Genomic DNA, 6,573 nt, shown 5'->3' with positions numbered 1-6,573 from the left:
ACTACAGCCACACCCTCTCCAATGAGATCTAAAAGCCAGCCTCAGGGGTGAGGGTGGGGATAGAGGCTCTTCCAAATTTGATTCTTCCTTGACTATTCTGTCATCGTTAAATGTAGTGTAGTCTCCTTATATTTGCTATTCCTAAATTATTTAAAGTACTCTTTTACTATTTTTGATGATAATTAAACTTATTTTATTTTTTACTAGTTAGCAATGTTTTATATCAGGGATCAGCAATATGGCCAATAGACCAAATCCTGCCTGCTGTCTGTTACCTGTTCTGCAAATAAAGTTTTACTGAAACACAGACACTCCTATTCATTTGCATATTGTCTATGGCTGCTTTTACACCACAAAGACAGAATTGATTGAGTAGAGAAAGAGCACAGATCTATGGCCTGCAAAAGTTCAAACATTTATTGTCTTACCCCTTACAGACAGAAGTTTGCCTACCCATTCTTTAAATAATTTTTGTTGTTGTTGTTGTTGTTGTTCAAGCTAACAATGAGTAACTTCTGTCTCCTACTGATACCTTGGTAAAAGAAGTAGTTCTAGGAGACACAACTTCAAAGATGAGATTTTTTTAAAATTTTAAATCAGAAAACAATAGGCCAATTATTAACTGTGAGCAATTTTTTTTTTTTTTTTTTTTTGATACGGAGTTTCTCTCTTGTTGTGCAGGCTGGAGTGCAATGGCACAATCTTGGCTCACTGCAACCTCCGCCTCCCGGATTCAAGCAATTCTCCTGCCTCAGCCTCCCAATTTTGTATTTTTAATAGAGACGGGGTTTCTCCATGTTGGTCAGGCTGGTGTCAAACTCCCGACCTCAGGTGATCCACTCGCCTCCGCCTCCCAAAGTGCTGGGATTACAGGCGTGAGCCACTACCCCCGGCCAAAGGTGAGATTTTTATATTGATTTGGTCACACTTGGGCTTGCCATGGAAATGACTTACTCATAATTCAGAAAATATAGCCAAAGTGAATCAAGCTACTCTCTCCAGGGATACTGCTCAGATGGTGCCAGCTGAGCGGAGTGAGTGATTAACCTTGTTGACAGCAAATTTTGCATACTTGAAAGGACCTTATAGTTGAAGTGTTCCATCCTCACTTTAAATCATTTGGATTTATTTTGTTATCACCATCATAATAACCAAATTAAATCTGAAATATGATAATTTTATGAGGAGTTTTGTGATTATTCTGGAACAGTGTTGGTAGGGGAGGGACATCAGGAAAGAACACAAATCCAACTAAATATATTAGCTTATTATTTCCACATAGAGACAAGCTTGGTGATTTTTTATATATAATGTCCACTGTGAAGCTAGAGGAATGATGACCTTTTAATATATAATATGCTTAACTTTCAAGAGATTGACACCAATACACAGATTTCATTTATTGACACCAAGGTACTATAGTAGCTCATTTAATTACCACAACTACCTTTGAAGTGGCTAGATTTTGTTCTCATTTTATATAACAAGAAAGTGAGAAGAATCATATAACTAGCAACTTAGAGAGTCAGGACTAAATTCGTTGTTTTATGATGCAAAAAAAATGGAGCATTATTTCCCATAAAATATTCTATGTTTCTTTTGACCGATTCCTTTATTGGCATGGCTTAATAAGTGATGATAATAAAGACTGCTCTGTAAATTCATTTTCCAAAATAAACACCTCCAGATTTTCTATAAAAATAAGACATGTTAAAGGAAATAATGATTTCAGATCATGAGAATATAGTAGTTTCTTAAGACAAACTTACTCTCAACTCAGTTCTCTAGTAAGCATTGAATGAGTTCCTTAAAATGCTCAACTTAATGTGAAATTGTAAAAGATAAATATTACAGCATATGGTCCATGTTGTCAGGCAGTTTATGACCTGGTGATACTAACTTATATGTATTGCACACATATTCTGACTTAAAGGTCTGTTAACACATCCTGAATATAGTGATCGTTTTTCAACATCCCAGCAGCCAGTTCAGTGTCCTGAGCTAAAGAACGTTTGATGGTGAAGATAATTTAGCATCTTAGAAACAAAGCTAAAGCTATGTGATTAAGTCAATGATAATACATTAAAAAGTTAAAATAAAATTTTTCTAATAAAAAAGATTGTTATTATTTTTGACCTCACCTCTTAAATCTCAATCCTTTCATTATTTAGTAAATTGTGTTTTTAAAACAATTTCAGTAATATTTCCTACAAAACAAAATTTTCACTCCTGTCTCCAGGTAATTGAGTTTGTTGCACCCAGGTGCTACAGAAGATAAAGTCCATTCACAGAGGAGCTAGGCTTCCTCATATATTTCTAATTAATAAATAAACATAAACCAGGAAAAATGCCTCCAGAAAAATATACATCAAATATGTATATTTGAAAAATAGTTTCTCAAGTAAATATACGTCTGACATATAGAAAAAGTCCACAAGATATGAAATGGATGAGTGAACTAAGTTTTACATTGGTAAATAAAATATCACAGCCAGATTTTGATTAAAAGAGATTTTATTTCCATTTCAGTACATATGATAATAGTTAATAGGGGCTGTATTTATTAATCTAAATATTTTCTATCAAATAAAATGTAAGGGAACAACATAGGTTATTGAATGAAGAAGGAAAAAAAAAATTCAACACAGGGTTATGCTTGCATGCTTCTGATAATTAGAATAATCTGATAATTGACTTCTTTCTCCCTTCACAGGAGGGTGCCAATTAAAATAAACTACAATTGTGCTATTTGGTCTTTAGCATCAGAGCAGATGATGTTTGAGTTTATGGCCAGTTTTCTCAATGTGTTGTCCAATTAACCTCAATGGGAATGATTCACATCAAATCCCTGGGGTTCTCGATGAAAGGGAAAGTCAGCCAGGCTGCTACAGGGAAAACAACATTTATATGTGCTCTAAAGCTCACTAGTGGGCTGTTCTAGTGGAAAACTTGTGCCAGTGGAAATGTTTTACTATTGAGGTAAAAGGCCCCCAGGGTTTCTTTGTGTATCACTGAGGTAGAAGAGACTAACTATAAGTGATACAAAGGGAAATTGGGCTTATCAGTCTTAGTAGAATCTGACTCATTCCATCAAAAAGCCAAGAAAATGTGTACAATTCCACACAAACTAAAAGAAATCATGAAGGATCAAATCAGGGAAATGTATAAGACTTCCTGAGAAAGGATGTTTGAGATGAATTGTTCTATCAGATAGTGGAGTAAATCATTTATTAAACTTAAATATCTGCTTAATTTCCTAATATATTTTAGATATTCAGAGTCAACTGTAATTACATTTCGGTCATCAGGATTAACTAATAAGTAATGAATAATATTAAACCCCCAAAGCTAATTACACTAGCTTTACAGCAAAACCAAAAGAAAATAATCACTTATAATTTTTATAATAGTTCAATATTTATGAGGAATTGATCTGTTGACATCAAGGTGGGATGAGAAAATGTTCTTGTTCACACTAAGTTTGTTCACACTAAGTTCTAGATTATTGAAACCCTTAAGAAAATGGTGAACATTAGCCAATTACTGAATGTTCATTCACTCAACAAATAATATTGAGAATTATTGTGAGTCATGTACTATACTTGACATAGTAATTATTGTGAGCCACGTACTAAACTGGGGACAAAATGTTGACTGCATTCAAGGAGTATTTACAAAATAGAGAAGAAAATGACAGATACATGGGCAATTAATACAAACAGAGATAAATATTTTGATGAGACAATAACAGGGTCTTGTCAGAACACAGGAGGGACCAAGAAGAAAATAAAGAATTTGAATAACATAGCTATATATATGTATAAATAAATACATGGAGAACTCTGAATCCAAAGAAGCATAAACTATTCTTTACAATGAGTCCTATAGAATTGGAAGGCATTGATGACATTAGGCCACAAAGAAAATATCCATCAATCTATAAAAGATACCATACAATATTGGCTTAATATGAAAAATAAATAATTTTTTTAAACTTGACCAAACAACCCATATTTATTCACATACACATTAGTATGTACATTTAAAGTTTGGTAATTTCTATGCATATCTGTGTACGTTTATCTATATATGAAAAATAATGGCACTATGTATCAAATGCAAGAGAAAAATATCAAAGATATTCTCAAAAGACAATTTCAAACCTAACATATATTTTTTTAAAGCTAAAGATATCCGAGAGAGGAGTATAGAACATTAAATTCTTGCTTTCAACTATAAAAGTTATGAAAATAATGAAAATATTTATTTTTATAAACCAGATACTGATGACCAAAGTAAAGAACAAGAAAGGTTAATTTATAACATAAAACTGCTTCTAATCAACTTTAAAGTCTTAAAAAACAAACATTTGCTTTTCTTAATCTAGACACAAATATGGGAAATAAGAATGCTTAGAGGCTAACAGGCAAAACAGAATTAGCAAAGGAAAACAAACAAAAACTATAAAATAATCTTATATATGATGAAAATTTCATTTATGATGTTCAATGTGACCATGAATACAAATACTCAAATTTTAAAATATATCAAATAAATGCAGTAATTTTAAAATAATCATACTTTTTGACCAACTAGAGCTAATTTCTTAGGTTTAAAAAGGTAATTACTTTTTAAGAGATGGGTTCTCACTATGTTGCCCAGATTAGATTCAAAACTCCTGGGTTAAGCAATCCTCTTGCCTCAGCCTCTCAAGCAGCTGGGACAACAGCTATGTGCCACCACACCTAGCTATGTATTTTTTTTAAAGGTAATTTAAAACAAAATCTTACTGTAATTCAACTCTATCATCCACACTTGGAATACAAAAATTTTCTTTCCTAAGGCACTTCCCTAATGCACTTCTACAAAAATCTATAATATCTCAGCTCTAGTTAAAATGTTTTCATCAATTGTTGCTATTGATCGACTCCTTTTTTAGACTGACAAATAAAAATTGTATGTATTTATAGTGTACCACATGATATTTTGCTTTATCTGTCAAATCATTGTGGAGTGGCTAAATCAAGCTACTTTTTACATACACTACCTCACATACTTTTTTTTGGTAGTGAGAAATTCAAAATGTACTCAGTAATTTGCAAGTATATAGTAGATGGTTGTTAACTATAGTCATCATGCTATACAATAGAACGCTTGAACTTATCTCTTCCATCTGAGATTTTGTATCCTTTGACTAACATCTTGCTAGACCAATCCCCTAGCTCCTGGAAACCACCATTTTGCTTCTATGAGTTCAACTTTTTTGGATTCCATATATAAATGATATTATGTGGTATTTGTCTTTCTGTTCCTGACATTTCTCTTAACATAGGTTCTCAAGGTTCATTTATGTCGTCATCAAGAACAGGATTTCCTTCCTTTTTATGGCTGAAGGATTTTCCATTGTATGTATATACTACATTTTCTTTATTCATTCACTCAACATTTACCATACTAAGAGAAGAAAGCAACTCCTCTGTTTAATGAATGGAATCCTCTAAAAACTTCAATACACATATATGAACTTTCAGAAGCACTCTTATTAAATTGGGAAAAAGAGAAGGATGCCCTCTTTCACAGTGTCTACCCAGCATCATCTTTAGGATCTAGCCAATACAATAAATCAGAAAGGAAAAGTTACATATAGTTAATAAATCACCTAACCATATATTTTGCAGGAAATATAATTTTTATTCCAAGAGTCAATGTACTCAGTTGTGGTAAAAAACAGTTACAAGAATTCTATAAGGCATCCACGATCAAAACACAACAATTTTCACATATGTGTCAACTATTAGGTTGGTGCAAAAGTAATTGTGGTTTTTGAAAGTAACTTGGCGAAAACCACAATGACTTTGCACCAACCTAATACAATCAACAGTTGTGGGAAGAATTTTAACTTTTCACTCTATGTTTGTACCATTTTAGTGTTTATGTGCATGTATGTTGTAGTTTATATGTAGGTATTACTCATGTAAAAATTAGTTTGATGCTTGCTTTAGCAGCATATATACTAAAATTGGAATAATATGGAGATTAGCATGGCCCCTGTGCAAGGATGACATGCAAATTCATGAAGTGTTCCATATTTTTCCTATGAGATAATCATCTTTAGGGTCCTGGAGACCCTCAAGGTGGGCTGGGTGGTAGAATGAGAGGCCCTCCCAGTGGAGGCATGGTGCAGAAACCAGGATTTGGAGTGGTAACGGGGATTGCTCCACGGCAGTCAAACTTCATGGATCTTCAGGCAGCCATACAAACCATATTTCCTACAGAATGGTGAATTTCTTCAACCAGCCATCATGGAGTATGACCCCAGTGTGTTAACTGCTTACCTTTGTGTGTTTTTAAAAAATCAACCTGGTTGCTGTCTGGAGAACAAATATAAGGAGAAAAAATGAAGGCAAAGGGATTTTAGATGACTGGTTTAGAAGCCTATGAATTGGAGTAAAGCGAAGGAAGACATGAAGATAGAGACAACTGGGTGTGTTTTACTTTAAAATTAGAATTCACATATTTTACTTATATGAACTATAAGCATGAATGAGTTATTAAGTATAACTCACATATTAA

The 6,573-nt window shown here is 33.1% G+C and overlaps 1 non-coding gene across 1 annotated transcript; it reads left to right on the top strand.

Annotated features, from left to right (window-relative positions):
* Nucleotides 1–5,989: 5,989 nt before the first annotated feature.
* Nucleotides 5,990–6,093, top strand: LOC114672088 (U6 spliceosomal RNA). The gene has a single exon (XR_003722278.1). It is a non-coding gene; the product is annotated as a U6 spliceosomal RNA (small nuclear RNA).
* Nucleotides 6,094–6,573: the final 480 nt, after the last annotated feature.

The sequence above is a fragment of the Macaca mulatta genome, chromosome 13 (genome assembly GCF_049350105.2).
Source record: "Macaca mulatta isolate MMU2019108-1 chromosome 13, T2T-MMU8v2.0, whole genome shotgun sequence".
Classification (NCBI taxonomy): Eukaryota; Metazoa; Chordata; class Mammalia; order Primates; family Cercopithecidae; genus Macaca; species Macaca mulatta.
This window is presented reverse-complemented; position numbering and strand designations above follow the sequence as displayed.